Source organism: Ylistrum balloti, unplaced genomic scaffold (assembly GCF_031769215.1).
Source record: "Ylistrum balloti isolate Yb309-2 unplaced genomic scaffold, AGI_CSIRO_Ybal_v1 Utg370142, whole genome shotgun sequence".
Classification (NCBI taxonomy): Eukaryota; Metazoa; Mollusca; class Bivalvia; order Pectinida; family Pectinidae; genus Ylistrum; species Ylistrum balloti.
Genome location: NW_026782148.1, coordinates 463,879 through 485,353, shown reverse-complemented (window position 1 = coordinate 485,353; position 21,475 = coordinate 463,879).

Here is a 21,475-nt window from a genome sequence, read left to right as displayed (position 1 = left end):
GAGTATACAATATGGTCAAAAGAGTAAACAATATTATCAAAAGAGTATACAATATGGTCAAAAGAGTAAACAATATGGTCAAAAGAGTAAACAATATTATCAAAAGAATAAACAATATGGTCAAAAGAGTAAACATTATGGTCAAAAGAGTAAACAATATGGTCAAAAGAGTAAACAATATTATCAAAAGAATAAACAATATGGTCAAAAGAGTAAACATTATGGTCAAAAGAGTAAACAATATGGTCAAAAGAGTAAACAATATGGTCAAAAGAATAAACAATATGGTCAAAAGAGTAAACAATATGGTCAAAAGAGTAAACAATATTATCAAAAGAATAAACAATATGGTCAAAAGAGTAAACAATATGGTCAAAAGAATAAACAATATTATCAAAAGAGTATACAATATGGTCAAAAGAGTAAACAATATGGTCAAAAGAGTAAACAATATGGTCAAAAGAGTAAACAATATGGTCAAAAGAATAAACAATATGGTCAAAAGAGTAAACAATATGGTCAAAAGAGTAAACAATATTATCAAAAGAATAAACAATATGGTCAAAAGAGTAAACAATATTATCAAAAGAGTAAACAATATGGTCAAAAGAGTAAACAATATTATCAAAAGAGTAAACAATATTATCAAAAGAGTATACAATATGACCAAAAGAGTAAACAATGTGGTCAAAAGAGTAAACAATATTATCAAAAGAGTAAACAATATGGTCAAAAGAGTAAACAATATTATCAAAAGAGTATACAATATGGTCAAAAGAGTAAACAATATTATCAAAAGAGTAAACAATATGGTCAAAAGAGTAAACAACATGATCAAAAGAGTAAACAATATTATCAAAAGAGTAAACAAGATTAAAAGAGTAAACAATATTATCAAAAGAGTAAACAATATGACCAAAAGAGTAAACAATATGATCAAAAGAGTAAACAATATGATCAAAAGAGTAAACAATATTATCAAAAGAGTAAACAAGATTAAAAGAGTAAACAATATGGTCAAAAGAGTAAACAATATGGTCAAAAGAGTAAACAATATTATCAAAAGAGTATACAATATGACCAAAAGAGTAAACAATATGGTCAAAAGAGTAAACAATATTATCAAAAGAGTAAACAATATGTTCAAAAGAGTAAACAATATGGTCAAAAGAGTAAACAATATTATCAAAAGAGTATACAATATTATCAAAAGAGTATACAATATGACCAAAAGAGTAAACAATATTATCAAAAGAGTAAATAATATGACCAAAAGAGTAAACAATATTATCAAAAGAGTAAGAAATATGATCAAAAGAGTAAACAATATTATCAAAAGAGTAAATAATATGATCAAAAGAGTAAACAATATTATCAAAAGAGCTGAAGAAATATTTATGATTGCATAGGTACAGTTGTTACATGCCATTACATAGTGATACGTACACGGTTAAATTACGCGCTCTTTCCCTACAAGAAAACTTGGGTAATTAAGCTACGCATGCGCGAACAGGTATGAACGATGGTCATTTCGAAGCGCAAACAACCGTGCGTGTGTATGGGGCTGGGTAGAATGTAGACAGAAGCATTGTTCGATTTGCTGCATTTGATGTTAGGTGCAGGTGCTTAAATACGCTGTATGATAGTTACCTGTTATTGGACTGTGTGACCAACACATATTTTCATCGGACTGTATTACCATTGATTCGACTGGACGAGATGAGATTGGACAAGAACATCTGTGAGTTACAGAGACTATATGTATACCATGTCGTCAGTGATGCTGCAAGGTGCCCATCGGAAGCTACAGTGACTTTCTATACTTTTAGTGTCTATCATTTCATTATATATATCATTTATCACTGATTGAGAGAGTTTAAGTGGGGAGAGAAAGGACCATCTTGAATGTGGATTTTGAATGATGTATTCTGTAGGTAGATGCATTGTTAATAACCTGTACATATTGTATCACGGGTGTGGCTTACGCTTTAAGGAGCAGATGTCAAGTATTCCCGGTCAGTTCTCGTTACCACAATAATAGAAAAAGTAATAACAATCCTAAAGTGTATTAGACAGTTTACGTAACATTCCTAAAAGTAGAACAAACACAGAAATACCACCTATATTGCACCATATTACAAATGGTATAGTACATGATAATGATAGAAAATGGGAATTATTGAAATTCTACTCTAGCTCTGTATGTAACCTATCGGAAAATGACTAGTATAAAGATTTACCTCTTTTTGATAGTCGAACTGATTCTTCTTTATCTGAAATAGAATCAGGTCCTAGAAAAGCCGTAGACATTATAGATATACGAAACATAGATAAGGAGTCATGTCTTGAAAGTATAAGTCACAAAATCCTTAAACTAGTATCCAACGAAGTATCTGTACCACTTTTCTATTTTATTTAATTATTCCTTATCTGTACCCTGATACGTGAAAAATTGCTGATGTCTTGCCTACTTTTATAAGCTGATGATCCATGTATTACCATGTATTAACTATTGACAAGTATCACGTTTAAGCTGTGTAGGCTAATTGTTCGAGCGCGTGGTATATAAACATATTTACAACATTTTGACTGAATACGATCTAATTTACAAATATCACGCCTCTCCACGACCCATTAACTTACTGAGTTATAAAACTCAGTAATTACATCTTAAGAGAATTATAAAAGCATTCTATTCTGATATCTTGTGATTTTTCTAATGCCTTTGACAAAATTTGGCGTTAGGGTCTTCTATTTGAGCTGAACAATTATGGTATCTCAGGACCACTTCTTGACTGAATAACAAGTTATCTGTCCGACAGAAGACAAAGCCTTTTATATCAAGGACTCGTTATCTTCAATCAAAACTCCCGATACTGGTGTGCTACAAGGCTCTGTTCTCGGACTTCTCGTTTTCCTTATATACATTAATGACATCGCCTGTAATCTACATTCTCTATTTAGAGATTTTGCTGATGATACCTCTCTATCTTATTCAGCTTAAGATTTAAACCTAACAGAAAATAAGGCAAAATCTTTTTTTTTTTTTTTTTTTTACATTCTTTTTATTCAGTGATAAACAAATAGATACAGAAATATCCTCTCGCAGGAGGGCTCACATTCTTCACTCGCCTTTCACATAACCATTCATCCTAAATACATGTAGCTGTATTCTGACATATAGCTATTTGTTTACAGTAGATAAATTAGATATCACATTAATTCCAACAAAGAATTTCGATTTGTTTATAAGTATATAAACATATTAAAATATTAAGACAATAAAAAGACGTATTAAGTATTCATAACTATTTGTTGTATGCGCGTCGCTTGAGTCGAACGCGCCCACGATTATTCCATGCACTAGTATAGGCGCCAACGGTACTTTAACCGGAGCACATGGCTGCATAACGCTGAGCATTTACTGCTTGACATGGTAAGTCTAGACATTTATTTTGTTTCCAAAACCTCAGTTTATTTGTTAGGGTATTTTTAGTCTATTGAATTCGTTTTTTGTTTATCGTGGCATGATATTTCTGAAGCTCAATTACAGGTAGATCTATATACATTAACAGAAACAGAGTAGCAGGCCTAAGTTTGGTTGAAGCCCGCTTTCTTGCAAATTAGATAATAAGTTATGACTGTCTTATGTAATTTATAGTAATTACAGTGTATTTATTAGTATTAGGTAAAGTAATATTTAATATCAAATGACTTTGTTTCAGGCAGGCTTAACGGTTTGAGGAAGCTATTTTTACATTGGAAATGGTCACGTGTTGTTATGTTTACATGCTGTTCGCGGCCATCCGGGTGCATTGACCAAGATAAGACGCACAAGAGTTATAGATTAAAATTAATACTTAGATTATTCTAAGTGGTTGAAGAAATTACTTATAATTTTAGGAATACTTTTATTTTTGTGTTTTTGAATTTCAAGAAACATTTCTAATTCTTGTTTTAGAACGTTTATTAAGTTAACTTGTTTTTGTTTGTTATCACTCATACAGTAACCCTTATAGATTGTGAATCCAATGAGTGTTAGTAAAATATTTATATTCACATGGTTGTCACTGTGGAGTTTATAACCTAGCACTAAGTTTTTTAATGTTATCATGTCTTTTCTATAGCCTATCAACTCAAAAATTTTATTCAGTTGATTGTTTATAGGAACTATAAAGTCACATTTTGTAAAAAAGTGATCAAAATCTTCAACTACACTGCATAAGTTGCATAGTGGATTAATCCTTATTTTATATATATATAATAACTGATTGTTTATTAAGATTTTATGAATCAATTTCCATCGATATATTCTCAGCTTATTATCATAAATGTGAGTGAAAGTGAATTTCAGAGCATTTGCCATTTTTTTGTCCAAGTCTTCTTCATCAGGAAATTGGGAAGCCCAATAGATGTAGGAGATTGGTTTTTGGGAGTTTAAGTGTTTAAGATAGTTGTATATTTGTTTGTTGCACAACTGATCTAATTCCCATATAGCTGTTGATGTTTTCATTTTTATAGTAGGTTTAAAAGGTTCTGTATTCCATATATGTTTGTCTATATTTGAGTTTTTTTAATTTATTTTTCCATTTATTTGGAATGGATTTCTTTAAAATAGCGAATTCTGAAATCCAATTGTGTTTGTTTCTTAATTTTGCTAATATAATATTTTCATTAATATTTCCTTGATTATCTAATAAATCTTTTATTCTTATAATATTTGATTCAATCCATTTTTCAAGGACTATAACTTTATTTTGATATGTGATGAATCTATTTCCCCATATTATATGGCCTCCAATGTCTACAGTGTGTTTTGGATATTGTTTTTGTCCCCCTCCCATTTCAATCCAGGCCTTTATAATTTTCTTATAAAATATGGGAATGTCAAATTCTTTCAGTTGGTTTATATTATCAATATTCATAGCAAAAATTATGTATTTTCTCCCAGCCTTGGTAAGGAATCTCCCCGGAATTATTTTCCATTGACTATCCTGTTCGTCTGTTAGCGCTTTCACCCATTTTATTAACATTAACTTAACATGTGCTGTGAGGTCAACTGTATTTAATCCTCCCCTCTCATAATTTTGAACTATAGTTTTTCGCTTAACCCTTTCTTTTAAGGCAAAATCTTATTAAAAAACTCGAAATTTGGTCAAAGGAATGGCGTATGACTTTTAACCAAATAAAACTTAGGCTCTTGTTATCCTTGTTATCTCTAGCAGACAACTTCCTTATATTTCATCTTTCACGTTTGATTATACTCTGATTCAAATTACTAGCCAGCATAAACATTTGGGTGTTTTTCTGACTGCTGATTGTAAATGGAATATACATGTAGAATATATTGTATGTAAAGTAACCAAGTACATAGCAACCCTGCGCAAACTCAAACCTATTCTAAAAAGTAGTAACGTGGAAAGATTATACCTGTCTAAATATCTGACATCTACTCGAATATGCATGCGAAGTATGGGACAACTGCGGTGCAGTTAATTCATTAATATTTAACAAAATACAGTTGGAAGCCTTAAGAATAGTCACAGGACTGCCTACATACACAAAGACAGACTGTTTGCTTCGTGTAAACAGTTGGCTACCACTTTCTAAAAGACGAGATGCTCGGAAACTGTCTTTGTTTTATAGTATAGTAAACAATTTTGCACCTAACTGTCCTTCAGATTTGTAATTCTTTCTTTCCTTCTACAACAAAATGTTGGATAAATTTTGATAACGTTAATGTAAAAAATATCCACTAATTGTAATCTAAGCAAACAATTAACAAACTATGGAGCTAAAAAACTAGTTATTTATTGGGTCTGCCAAGTGTCGATGTGGACATCACTGTGAAGATTCTCATCATTTCCTTTTTACTTGTCCTTTATATGATTTCCGACATACACTAAACCGAGAATCAGCATGATGTATGACGGGGATATAAATGTTGACATACTCTGTAAAGGTGATCCCAATATCTCACTTAATGACAATATAAAGGTTGTGAAACCTGCACAGCATTTCCTGGGAATGTCGGGTTCAAGTTCTTTATCATCTTAAGTCAATTGACTCACCGAATACAGGAAAGTATCTACATAAAACAATTATAACAATCAAAAACACATGATTACAGACTTAATACAGACTCGGAGAGAGCAAACTATTAGCTTAACTGATCTCTTAAAACGTAAGCAGCCTTGATATATAGACAATTTTGTTATTGCTTTTGTGCCTTTTTACATAAAAAAGTTTTATTAGTTTAAAGATATTTTGTATTTTTTATAATAGTACTTTTTCAAAAGTTTCTTTTACCAGGTCCGTATAACAAGGACTTTTCGATATAAAGTGAAATTCATCTGCTGTATCTTCTAAATCACAAATGGTACATGGTTGTAGATTTCTCGGTATATTTTGATATCGGCCCTTTTCTACTTCTAAACTGTGACATGAAAGTCTTATTTTTGTAATTTCTTTGAAATATTCCCTAGGTACTGGTTTTTCAGACAGCCTTGTAAACTCGGGGTCATGATGAAGACAGGTATAAATTTGTCCTTTCGATGAAGTTAAAATTTTCTCTCTACAGTCTTGTCTAAATATATCAAAAAGTCTTTCTCTTGTAACATTTTACTGTGTGACTTCATTGTTTTCTTTTTCCCAAATATATTCTAGACCTAGTCGATATAATTCGTCTTTGATGTTTAAACCCCATTTATCATTTTTCTTTATTATATATTCATACCATGATTAGAATATACAATTTCCTGTCTTTTTTAATTTCATCCAATACTTCAATATTCTTAATTTTCTTAGCAATGTCATTGGAAAACTACCGAGTTCTAAATAGGCCATACTGTTACACGTATTTTTCCGAACTTCCAATAATCTTTCACGAAACATCGTGTGAATTTTTTCAGCCTCCTGTGGTTTATGAAAGTCACATATTTCGGATCCATAACATAGAATGCTATTAACGTATGCATAAAAGTTTTATAATTAGGTTTTAATATAATAAATAATTTTACGACACAAATCTAAAACTGCAAATAAAATTTTTTCGTCCTTGCTGTGCGATTTTTTGTTGTGTTCTAAAGGCGCTATTATAATTAAGTAACATCCCCAAATAGTAAAATTCATTAAACATTTCTAATTGACACCCGCCATAGTTTCAGGGCTCGTCATTATTGAAATGCCACCATTTCGAAAAAAACAGAATTTTTGTTTTTCCTGTATTGACATTTAAATCCCATTTTGTTTCTTAAGAATTTAGCTTATCCTGTAAGCCTTCAGGCGTCTCCAAAAATATCACCATGTCACCTGCGTACATTAACAGGAACAACTTTAGAGTCTGAATTTCGAGTCTGAAACAAGACAGTTGTCAATTAAAAATTGAAATTAAATGAGAGGTCACTGATAAGTTAGTAAAACTTACTGACAAATTCTTTTGACATTCTGATATGACAATAAATATGTCACTATATGTCACAATAAAACTAAAAACTAAACTTAGTATTTCGATTTTTTTATATAATCACTAAAGCAGTTTTAATGCAATAGAGATTTGATAATTAAACTCATTCTGGAACCCTGTACATTTTAGTTTGAACATATTTTACTGCTAAGAGGAAGCAAAGGGATTGGGCACAACTTGCATGAAGGTTATGGTAACTGATCTGCCACGTCGCTCCATGAAGGCAAACTTGGTATTTACCTGGCTCATTGAGAACGTCAGAGAAGACACCGAGTCTTTAGTTAGATCTTTTCTATCTATTGAGCTAGACATCCAAGAAGTCTTCGAGTTCGGTAACGTTCATCGATTTTGGAAGAGGAGGAGAGATTGGCCTCGCCCTACCGTAGCTCGTTTTCTCTACCGGAATCAAGATTTTATCCCGTACCTACATGTTAAAAGGAACACGCTACGGTATAAACGAGCAGTTCCCATCTGTGGTAGAGGAGGTCCGTAGACAACTCTACCCGGTAGCCAAGCGTCTTCGTACACTGGGCAATAAGGTCAAGTTTATTAGAGACAAAATGTTTGTTAATGGCGTACTATATACTGGCGAAGAGGCTGAAGTTCCCGCCGCATCTTCTACTCACGATAACAAACCAACTTACTACAGCGACAGGTTGACTTAACGACGTCGACCGAAATCCTAGAAGTCGTCTGGTCATATGGATGTTCCAGAAAATGTTCCAATGTCTAACCGGTTTGACGTGTTAGCATCCCAAGACGTCAATTCGTCTAGTACACCTGTAAGGAATCTGTCGGACAACGAGGAAGATCATGACAGGAGTAACCAGAACAGTCAGTGCAAGGGCGGCCATGTTAGTACACCATTTCGAACGTCAGAAACCTTTGTTAAATCTGTTGAGTAGCGGTCGTCGGAGGCTAATACTACTTTACGTATCTGTAGTTGGAACGTACAGAGGGGGTTAAAGAATAAAATTGAGGACAATGATTTTTGTAACACATTTAGTGAAGCGGACATTGTAATCCTCTCGGAATGTTGGTTAGACAATGCCGACGATTTTAATGTAAAAGGTTTTGAGTGTTTTAAACCAGTTGTAAGATAAAATGTAAGGGTGGTGGTTTAGTATGTCTGTTCAAGCCGTGGCTACGTGACGACATTTCTCTTGTCTCAGGAGAATTCGAGAGTGTTTTATGGGTTCGAGTCGATGGCAATATTTTCCATGATCATAAAAGCGTTTTTATAGCACTAACATATTTACCGCCGGAAGGTTAAGTTTTTCATCGTTCTTACGATGAAGACTTCTTTTTGTTGTTGGAGGATAATTTAGGTCATTATAGTAGCCTATTTAAGGTTTTTGTTATTGGGGACATCAATAGTAGGACTGGCCGGGAACCAGATTATACATCTTTAGATAGTTTGCACAGGCAACTTGCTGGGTTCCTTTGTTATCCTCAGGAACCGTGTAACGTCACACGTAACTCAGAGGACCCACACATTAATGGATTTGGTCGAAATTTGCTACAATTATGTAAGTTAACGGGTGTTCAGGATCTTAATGGTCGAACAACAGGTGACCCAGATGGTAAATTAACATTTTGTAATTCTAATGGTACCAGTGTCATAGACTATGCATTGACGGACAGATCGTCATTTTCAGCTATTAAGTGTTTTGAAGTAGGTTGTTTAATGAGCATTCTGACCATGCACCAATATACCTGGTATTGAATTGTGTGCTCTCAGAAAACATTCACTGTAATTGCTGTTCTGTTAATGATACGTATTCTACAGTAACAAGTGTGGTGTGGTCGGATGAAGCTAGTTGCAAAGTAACGAATGGCATTTACGATGCTAGAAACTTAATCGAAAGCTCAATAGACGGGCTTACTGACTCCAAACATACCATATATACATGTTTAGAAAGTTTCGTAGAAACCACTCGTTCTTTATGTGATACATTTTGTCTTATTAGTAGAATACTATTAAATTGTTCATGTCTTTGCCATATTGTTACTACTGTAAACAGAGGACCAGATAAACCCTGGTTTAATACCAATTGTAGATCGTTGTACAAACACTATAAAAGTGCATAATCGGTGTTTAATGGTGATCGGTCATTGGCCAATAGAGTAAGGCTTACAGAGGCTAAAAAACGTTATAATGTTTGTGAAAGGAAATTGAAGCGTGATATTTAAGGATGGAAGGGAACAAGCTTGATTTGTTAAAACGTAATAACCCTAAAAAGTTTTATCGCAATTTTTCGAGTCATAAGTCATGTAAGACTGGTGATATACCTTTATCTGATTTTTTCAAGTATTTTAATGATTTAGCAGGTGAAGCTGATGACAATAATTTTATGAAAGACAAAAATACTGATTGTGTGTATTCTGAACTGGATGTAGCTTTTGATACCAATGAATTATTGACTGTAATTAAGAGCTTATCTCGGGGTAAATCTGCTGGTATTGATATGATTCTAAATGAATATTTCATTGAATATAAAGAGAAATTTTCACCTATTCTATTAAGGCTATTTAATACAATGTTACAAATAGGATATTTTCCGGAGTCTTGGGCTCAGCTCAGGGCGTTATTATTCCTTTACATAAAAAGGGTGTTGATAATTACAGGGGAATCACATTAATTTATTGAAATGGAGTACACGAGAAAATATTGTTTCTGATTATAGCAAGGCTTTTGATAATGTATCACACCAGATTTTGTGGTATAAACTATGGAAAAGCGGTATAAGAGGACGATTACTTAACGTAATTAAATCAATTAATAACAATGTTCGTTCATGTGTGAAATTAAAGGAATTTCATGATTTCAAAGATGCTTTGAATCGTTTTCTTAGACAGTTTTTTTTATTTATTTATCAACAAACTTCAACCCCTGACTAAAAAAGGCTTTATTTTATTTGAAAAAGTTGTCAAAACGTTGAAATGATAGTAAGGAGTAGAATAGCATGATGTGTATAAAGTTCCGGAAAGCAATGCATTAGGCCTAGATATTCAAGTTTTCTATTTATATTGTTATTTATCAAAAATATTAGATATTTATTTTCAACCTTAGTTTTGTAATTTTGTCCGACATACTCTATGCACGGATTGTTTATGTGTAATCCCAGGCTTTTTCTTTCTATGGAAGCTACGTCCCTGATTACAATTTATAAACCTTTTTATGCTAATGTACGCGGATGATACAGTTTTATTCTCTGAGGACGCTACCGATCTTCAGCATATGTTAGATGAATTACAAACGTACACTGAAAAATGGAATTTAAATGTCAATACAGATAAAACAAAGATTGTTGTCTTTAGAAAAGAAAAACGACTTTCGCCTTTTGAAAGTTGGACTTTTAATGGTAAATCTATCGAAACAGTTGATAAATTTTGTTATCTTGGTTTAGTTTTTAATTATAATGGAAGATTTACTGTTGCACAAGGTATATTAGCATCTCAAGGTAGAAAAGTACATTACCATTTAAAAAGGAAAATGAAAAATTTACCCTTAATGATATTTAATTATTGATGTGTAGTATGTGTTTATATTACATCGCCACAAAGTTTGAAAAGATCCATCTTCTTTTGCTTAAAGACTCATTAAATGTTAAGAAAATTGTTAATACTTCGATGGTTTACTATGAAACTGGGAGAGATTCTTTATATGTGCAACGAAAGATAACTATAATGAAATATTGGTTGAAAATTTTAAATATTAGCAAATGTGTTTTGAAATCTTATTACGATGCTTTAGTTGAATTGAATGTCAGAAAACCTAATTGTAAATTTAATTTGGTTTATCAAATTAAACATGAACTATGTAATTTGGGATTTAATCATATCTGGTTAAACCAAAATGAATTTAATGAGAACACATTTTTGCAAATGTACACACAACGTGTGCATGACGTATTTATTGCAGAGTTATGCAGAGCTTTTGATGTATCTTCCAAATGTTATCTGTACAAACATCTTGTGGATAAATTTGGTATTCAGTTTTACCTTAGTAAGCCCATTAATGTTAGATTAAAACAATTACTGAGTCAATTTCGCATGCAAGGACACAATCTTAACATTGAATCAGGTCGTTATAATAACATTCCCAGAAGTCAGAGAATTTGTAAAGATTGTGATTAAAATTATATCGATGATGAAATACATTTCGTACTACTTTGTCCTACATATTCTGATTTAAGAAGTAGATACATTAAAAAGTACTATAATCGCCATCCAAGTATCTATAAACTAATATAGCTATTTTCCTGTAAAAGTGTGAAGGTTTTAAACAAACTTGGTAAATATATTTTGCATGCTACAACGAAAAGAAAAACTCTCCTCGATCAATAATTGTTATTATGGGATAATTTCTGAAAATTACTGTTGTTGGATTAAATGTAATAGACTTTTAATGTTCGTTAATTGCATACTGAAAATACTTTAAATCAACCCTTCGTGTATTTTTGGATAATTTAGTTTCTGTAGTGGTGTTGCATTTGTGTTACCAAATTTCATAACGTCATGTTTATTGCTATGTTGTCTGTTTTCGAATATTTGCTACAGTATTTCTGTCATGCTGTAATGAATGAAACGTCTGTACATACTCATATCTTCGAATAGAATTGTCCTCCACCATCTTGTACATTACTCAAGAATTTTACATGATTAATGATGCATATTTGTATCCTATATGCTGTATTGCATTTGGAATAAATACACATGTAAACTTGTAAATAGGGAGTCAATGAACTGGCATTTATAGACATGTAGCTTTTGTATACAGGTCTTTAAGACAAGTTTGACTGTACAACATAAAATATGAAGTTGAAAAATGGCTTATACTGTCATCTTTACATATCCATGTGAAAAAAATACCTGGTTAGGTAAATATAAGTATTATTTACATCACATATATTCATTACTATAAATTTCAAGTATCATAAGTAATTATCCGAATACAGTGATACATTATAGATAACATTCCTCACATCCCGTGATATAATGACGTTCTGCATTCCATACTTTCTCGCATACTGGATGCATCCCCACACTTTTCGGTACAGGTGATAAGTATTCACAGAGAGATCACACACACAACTCGCCACTTACACCATGTGTGTTTCAGGCACGTACTAATTTAATCCAACAAACTCTAGGTCTATGAACATCTGTAATCGTTGTTGAGTAAATCTATTACATATAAAAAGGAATTTGTATTTCAACTTCTTTATTTGGTATTCTCTATGGCTCTATTATAGAGTAAGTAATCCTATTAGTCTGAAGCTGTGGCCCTAGTCGCGCTACATCAGAATCTAGTTAACAAAGCATTTAACTTGTAATCATCGAACAAATAAAAAGCGGGTATTCTCGTTGTCTCATTTTGTTTAATTAAAAATTCTCTAAATCTCTTAATGGGATTAAATGGAATGTTAGCATCAAGTCATGCTATAGTGAAGATTCGGAATACTGAATATTTATCACGATTTCTTAAATCATATGGGAATTGTTAGAAAGATAAGAGGGAGTCATATATTAATGCATTTTGAAAAAGAGGTCGCTAGAAATTAATTCTTAACAACTTTCCCGGTACTTTGACTTTAAGTAAGAATCTAGGTATAAGCGATATTATGAGCTATCCTGTTCAATATCGATAGAGTCCAGATATCGCAAGCGTTTATGAGCTATCCTGTTCAATATTGACAGAGTTCAGATATATCGCGGGCGTTTATGAGCTATCCTGTTCAATATCGATAGAGTCCAGATATCGCAAGCGTTTATGAGCTATCCTGTTCAATATTGACAGAGTTCAGATATATCGCTGGCGTTTATGAGCTATCCTGTTCAATATTGACAGAGTTCAGATATATCGCGAACGTCATCAATACTACCAGACTAATTAAGTTCTGAGAAGGCTGTAACCCTGGTGAAATACTAGCTGCCATATACCACTCGGCTCGAGAGAGCTTCTCTTTAGCTCGATTGGTTGAGCGTCAGACTAGTAAGTCATTCCTAGAGGAGGCATTGAAATAAAAAAAAATGACCTCTGTTACAGGTAATTCAGCATCATTTATTAACTTTAGGCGTTACAGCCAATCAGTACATGTGCATACATCAAATAATATAAAATAATCAAATACATTTGAAGGCATAGCTGTGTAAGAATAATAACGTACAACGCCAATAGTAACAACAAAAGTAAGTAATTATACAAAGGGAGCAAAAAAAAAAAAAAACAGGTTATTATGATTTATATGTCATATTGCGCTCAGCATTGCAATTTAAATGGACAATTTGTATACCTTATACTACACATAGGAAATACATGTAAATAGTAGCAAAACAGATCTAGACTAGCAAATCTGTCAAGACGACGAGCGGCCGGACAAACCTATTGAAAAAGTCGGAGAGACGGAAAGTAGTCAGACGGATGAAAAATACAATACAATTATACAATTCTACGCTTGTGTGCTTCTATCATAAACTTACCTAGCAAATTTAATTTCTTTAGGTTCTGAGAATTCAAAAGATCGACCATTTTGAAAACTGATGGCTTACGCCAAAAATAACTCTTAATGTACTTTTTCCTCAGGTCTGCATAACTCTGGCAAACAAGGAGAAAATGAAATTCATCTTTTATATCCATAGAATTACAATTTAAAAAAAGTCGAAGATGCCTATCTATATTTCTGTATCTACCAGACTCTATGGCCAGGTTATGAGAAGCAAGACGAAATTTGGTTATCAAAATTCTTCTTTGTTTAGGTAAGGATTTTGATAAATAAAATTGCAGAGTTACCTTATCAACAATATGCCTATACATATAACATTTGCTAGTAATTTACAAAGAATTAAACAACATTTGATTAGCCTGATCTTCTATTCTCTGTTTAATACTAGTGAGAAGAATAACATCGGAGGGCGACTGCCTTATCCACACGTATCCAAATCCTAGTTCAAATAACTTCTGCTTAATATGAACAAGCCAAGTATGTTTTGGATTGTCTTTCTCTGCATCTATATACAGAAAATCATACGCCTCTTTTAAAATGCAATTATCAGTCTTTAACAATTTAAACCAGTATTTTTACATTCTATACAATTGTGTGTTAACAAGAGGCAGTCGTTCTAGTTCAGTGTAAACCATAGCATTACAAGTAGATTTCTTAACACCAAGCAGATTTTTTTACAAAACTCAAGATGGATTTTTTCCAACTCTATCGCTTTGAGGCTACCCCAAACTTCACATGCATAAAAAAGAATACTTCCAACGTAAGTATCAAAAAGATGTAACTTAATTTTAACATTTAGATTCAAAGAATTACATTTGGTACGAAGACCAAAAATTGCTTTACGTCCTTGATCAGCAACGTGCTTAATCATGCAACTAAATTTATTAAAACGAAAAAGAGTGCCCAAATAACAAAACTGGTCAACAATATCAATACTTTCCCCTTTGTATGTCCAACACTCATTTTCTTTGACAATACCTCCATTTCGGAAAACGACAATTTTAGTTTTCTCTGTATTAACAATTAGTTTCCAATTATCAGCATAAAAACTTAAATTATTCAACAAGTTTTGTAATCCTTCAACCGTTTCGGAAAATAAAGCCAAGTCATCTGCATATAGAAAGAGAAAAAGACTGAGATCACCAAAATCGTAACTAGTCGCGCCCTTCTCAATAAAACTTTGTTCGAAATCATTAATGTTAAGGGAAAACAACAGAGGTGATAAAATTTCCCCTTGCATCAATCCGACATTATTAGGGAAAAAATCTGAACACTTTCCCTTTAACAAACCACAAGATTTTACTGAGTTATATAAAGATTTAACTGTCGATAAAAATTTACCACGAAACCCTAGCTTATTTAATTTGTACCAGAGACTTAACCTATCCACTAAATCAAAGGCCTTACGGAAATCTACAAAACAACAGTATAACCTTTTTTTATTGGACAATGTTTTATAAATAATCGTATGCAACGCAAAAATAGCACCAATCGTACTTACACCAGGTCTGAATTCAAACTGTGCATCTGTAAGAATGTTGTGTCTTATACACACACCTAGCAGTCTACTGTTTAGAATAGACGTGAACAATTTGCATAACAACTAATTAGACTAATACCACTAATAATAGGATATGTACGATCACCTTTCTTATGAACTGGTACAATCACAGCAGTAGACCAATCAGACGGGAAACATCCTGAACTTAAGATGTTGTTAAATAAAGTTTGAAGCAGTGGTAACTGAAAATGTCTGCCTTCCATAAAACATTCATTCAATAAACAATCTTGACCATGTGATTTGCCACGTTTCAGTTTCTTTATTGTAGAAAGTATTTCATCAGTAGAAAAATATGAACCTAACTCTTCAAATATTACCACATTATCAGCGACACTTTCGTATTCAAGTGAGGGGTTTAAAGCAACCCTATTGTTAATATTAGCAATACTATTAAAATGGTCAAATAATTGGTTCAATGACATTTGGGGTGTTGAGTTACAGTTACTTTTTGAAAATTTTTTGTAAAAATATTTAGGATTATATTTACGCAAATATTCCAACATATCACCCTCATAAATCATGTACTGATTTATCAACTTTCTTTCTAACACTTTATAACGTTTCTTCTTTGCAATTAAAACCTCGTGCGTGGTAGAATTCTTATTTTTATTAAAATTACTCAAAAGCATTTAAATATTACCTACGTAAGAATTTAACTTCACCGTTAAACCATGGTTTATCTTCACCTTTTGAGTGGTTAGCTCGCCCACAAGCAGCTTTGTCAAAAACATTTGTAGAAACAGTTTTCTTGAAAAATGGCTCCATAATTTCTTGTAACTGGTTTGCAAAATTCATAACACTACCATCAATAGTTTCCTGGTTGAATTCGCCACTAATTTGAATGTGCTCCTTGAGGCTATCTGAATTTATATTCAATGCCTCTAAAATTGATGTTTGAAATTATCATCCCAAGTAAATTTAAACCTGGAATTTTCTACAGACTCATCATGATCTTCATCACCTTTTGTTACGTTCAAAATATTGGGGAAAAGTTGTACATGTAAAGGAGCATGATCAGAAAATTCTGTAAAATTACACACAATAAATTTTTTAACTGTAGGAAATAATGCAAAAGGCATCAAAAGGTAATCAATTACACTCATACCATTATGTCCACAAAATGTAAAATCATTTGACAACCCATCTTTATCTCTTCCGTTTCTTATACGGAAACCCGTGAACTTACACAGCTTTATTAATCGTATTCATTAGAGCCAGAATCAGGGTTACTACGTGGAGGAAGATTTTTGTCAACGTCATCACGTACATAATTAATAATAGAATCAATATGATTAAGGATACTCACAACTCAAGCTCGTTAAATACATCGCAATTATAATATTGTGATGAACTTGGTGGAATATATGTAAAAATTAACATGATATCTTTATCATTTTTCACTATTGTTTTACTTATAGTTACAGGAATAATAGTATCAAAAAGGGCGTTACCCACAGATGTATCTTTGTAGATACTCTTACGTAAAAGTAACACGATACCTCCCCCTTATGTACAACGTGTTAACTTTTTGGGGATAACAATGGAAACAAACTGGTCTAATGCAAAGTCATTTGGGATCCAAAACTCCGACAAAAATATAATGTCATAGGTTAGTATAAAGTTCTTGAATGTGTCTATCTTCAACTTAGTGTCCAAACCGCCGTTAATATTCCAGGACAGAATTTTGATATCGCCTACAAAGCCAGAAAGTCCGTCTTTTCTGACAAAATCAGACCCTCCCTGACACCCCTAACTGGGGGTGTTGGTGTTCCTCCTCCTCCGTTTGTTTTCAGGCTGCCGACTGGAGGTCGGCGTTGTGTCGACAACATCGCGATAAGAGTGACTAGACGCTCTAGAGTCCGCAGCACGCGAGGTCCATCGGTCGTTTCGAGTGCGCGTATCGCGAGATGTCCGTCCGTCGTTAACGTCCTGGCGTCTGACGTTGACATCCGGTTGGTAGGGTGTACCATCAGATCCGACGTCGGCTTCCTCCGGGATGTACAGTCGACCATCAACGTAGAGACGGTCCCTTACAAGCTTAGTTGTGTGACCCTCTCGTTTCAATTCCTTCTGGATAGGGTAAAGTTTTTTCTACTTGCCTCGACGTCAGGCGGGAATTGCCCGTTAATTCCAAAATTCGAACCTGCGAGCTTGTGAGCGTTGTCCCTGGCATAAGTAAGGTCTTTTTGATGAAGAAATTTTACAACAATTGGTCTGGGTTTGTCCTTCTGGAAACGGCCAAATCTGTGGACATTTGCAAACGCCATATGAAAATCGATACCAAGTTCATAGAATAAAAAATCACAAACTTTTGCCTCGGTATCTTAATCGCTATATTCACCACTTATACCATGAAAAACTAACTTATATTTCATAGAGCGGCATTGGATATCGGAAATGACTGAACGAAGCTCATCCCTTTCCGAACGCAGGCCGACAAGATCTTGCTGTAAATTAGCGAGGACCATACGTAGGTCCGTAACATCGGAGGCTGTAGTGTCCGACGTGGCTTTGAGGGTGTTTACCGCTAAAGCGTTCGATGACGTTTGCTGTTTGATGTCGTCATACATATCACTTATCGTTTGAGCACTGGCTTCAAGGTCCCTGCTTTTTTGCTGGACGATGGCGACACTATGTTCAATTTCAGCATTTTAAACTTTAATATTCTTTAGTTCATGGTCAATTTTCTTTACTTTGAGAGAAAGTGAGGAAACAGCATCATGCACTTGGTCAATTTTTTTCACATGTTTGTAGATTACAGAAAACCTCTGACCATTTTATTAAATCTTGTATCCATCTTGTTGAATAAGTCGGTAATATGCTTCAACATAACGTCTGTGTCTCTAGAAAACCCCTCAAACAAAACATCATGAGCATCTTCACGGCCATAGCGAGATTAGTCCGGAGCACACCTCAGGTGAGTACACGTACACGTACAGGTAAGTTAGACAGGTATGGGGTATAGAGCTATTTCTAGCATACTACGGGTATGAAAAACGTGTGTCCTTTGTGTAAGAAACCACAAAATATGGAGAAATTAAAAATTAAAATGAAGAAATGAGGGGATACATGGTTTCACACGACCTTTACCATATACCATGCCAGGTTTCAGAGCAGGACAGGCCCTGGTATTCTCTGTACGACACCAACAGCTCAGGAGCGTACATTGCAGGTGTGAACACTGCCGCCATACTCACTATCCTTGATTGTGCAACAAGGCTGTCATCTCTAAAGAGGACGTCTTGCTACCACTGGAGGAACGATGACCTTTTTCGTAGTTAATTGACACACACCTCATATCTGTGGATAATTCCTGAAATCTTACTCATCAAATATTCAGAACTGAAGTGAGTGTAATGTATGTAAGACATACAAAAACAGGATAGAATTACCAGTTTAATTCATTATAGATTTTAAAGACGAATCTTAATTATAATGATGAGATGTAAATAGTCGTGATTAAAGTGAATATAAAACATAAATTTTGAATTCCACAAATACCAGACAGTATTGATATTAAATATACACGCTTTGCTTTTCTAGTGTGTTGCACGTTTTGTTAAAGGGAAATATTTCAGGTAGGTACACTGAAGTTGTATCATTAATGATTTATTTTAATGTGTTGAAAAAGGAAATTCATATCTAAAACAGTTTTGCCATTGAATAATAAGCTTAGTATGGTTCAAAAAGTCCTTCACATCATGATAAGGTTTAAACGGGATATTCCTGGCGCATTGTTGATAATCTGTAAATTTTAAGGACCCCGCAAATGACTTTTAAGTGTATTTTCAGCATTTAAATATTTTTCATGTGGTTGGTTCGGTCAAACGAAATTGATGTAAATACCCCTAGCCAATTCAAAATATCGCATGATTATCTCCAAAGACGAAAGTGAAAGCACAATGTCCGATCCAACACGGCGACACCGTTAGAAAACTAGAAAAAAATCCTGTTTGCTTCATATAGAACACGTACACTTCGTATATATGCAAAAAAAGATACTAGATTGCATGAAAAATCGTTTGGGGCTAAATGATAAAGAGTGAATCCAGTAAGTTGCCATGTTTTTGGTGCAAAGTTACGGAGCCAATTTACTGCCATGCTTTATACTCATTTCATTTCGTTTTTCCCCCGATATTCGTTAATTCGAATATTAATTCGGAAAAAGAAGTAATGTTTCGTCAAAACGAATTGATATTTCGATGATACGAAATAACATTTCGAAAAAAATGTAATTTACGAAAAAAAAGAGATAAATAAGCATGTCATTAAACGGGCTCCGTACAAAGATTTTCCGATCCAGCTTTATTTTTTTTATTTTACCCATTATTTGTCTGATTCCCCCCCCCCCCCCCCCCCCCCATTATTATTGTAGAACAGCACCTAACGAAGTCCGTATTTGTCGGGAATATTGCTTTTAAAATGTTAATTTGGCGTACACAGACGATGCAGAGTGCAATCAACACAATTGCTATTACAGATGATTTTCTTTTTCTATTACCCGAAGATAATACATGAACATATGACAACGAGACATAAATCATATTGCACATAAATGACCACGCAAGCTGCCAGACCACACTTTCGAACCTTTGGCATAAAAAAGCCAGTAAGTCACTGCGAGAATGGTTATAACCTAATCATACAGAAGAATGACGGTGGTTTTAAACGATTAATCTTGAAACCAGAATAGGACACTGTCAGTAGACGTACTTCACGAACACCTATAGTTAAAATATAGTAATCCAGACTTGCGTGTCTGTATCATATGTAGTGCGGCAAAGTATCATGCAATGGAAGTGAAAGTAATAAATCACTCTAAGTTTAAATCAATTCAGTTTATTTTTACATCTTTCGAATCCTGATGACATCTGTATCGGATGACCTGTTAACTGTTCCGATTTTTTTAATCACCTTCTGACCTTGATAACTGAAATAACTCTGATGCATCCCGCCGATTTTGTTTACGATTTAAATTCGGTTTTTCCAGAAATTGTTATGGAGGTTCAATTCTCTCTTAAAACCCCAAAAGGGTATAACAATACATTTTCAGGCCTGCAATTGCATATTTTACTTATTTCATTTTGAGAGAAAATAAAGGACATAGGATTTGATAAAAACCTGTAAATAAAGCGAAAAAAAATAGTTTATATTATTCGCTCAGGAAATGATTAATACCGAAATTTTGCTTTGTAAAATAATCCGTCGGGGCCCCATTCGCTGTAGCTGGGTTTTAGTTGGTCAACAGCTGGTCTCGATTCAATTTGACCATACGACCTCTGACCGCTATTGACCACCGGTCAATATCCTCTAAATGACGATAAAGTATTTAAACAGGGAAGAAAAATGTGTTTATCAATGAAGTTAAAATCAGTTGTGGTCAATTTTATGAATGACTTACAGCGTTAGACTTCCCTCTTCATGAATGTACTTCCGTGCCATTGATAACGTCATGCTCGAACGACCATTTCCAAGGACCTCATCAGGCCATTGTATACTGACCAGTGTTGATGGACAGCTTAGGGAGGGGCAGATGTACAATCGGCATCGCTTTATCATCATTTTGTTTTAATGACACGGAATTTCCGAAATCCCAGTTCAACATTTTGACCATTTCTTGTGAATTAGAATCCTATCCCTTTTTCTTTATTTATACTGTAGTTTCTATAAAATTGTGTAAGAAACCATATTTCCTACTGAATTAAACAAATCTACAACAAGATCAGAAGGGCTGGTATGACGTTAGATCTATCCGTGTCCACCGAGATCAGAAGGGCTGGTATATCGTTAAAGTTATATGTCTGCAAAATATGGCAAATTTCATTTAAAGTAAGGGTTATTTATTGATAAACTCGGATCACCTGGGACAAAATGACGACTTGATTATACAAAATAAGTGTGGCTTCGAACATTTCATGCTACTCGTGCAGCTGATTACTT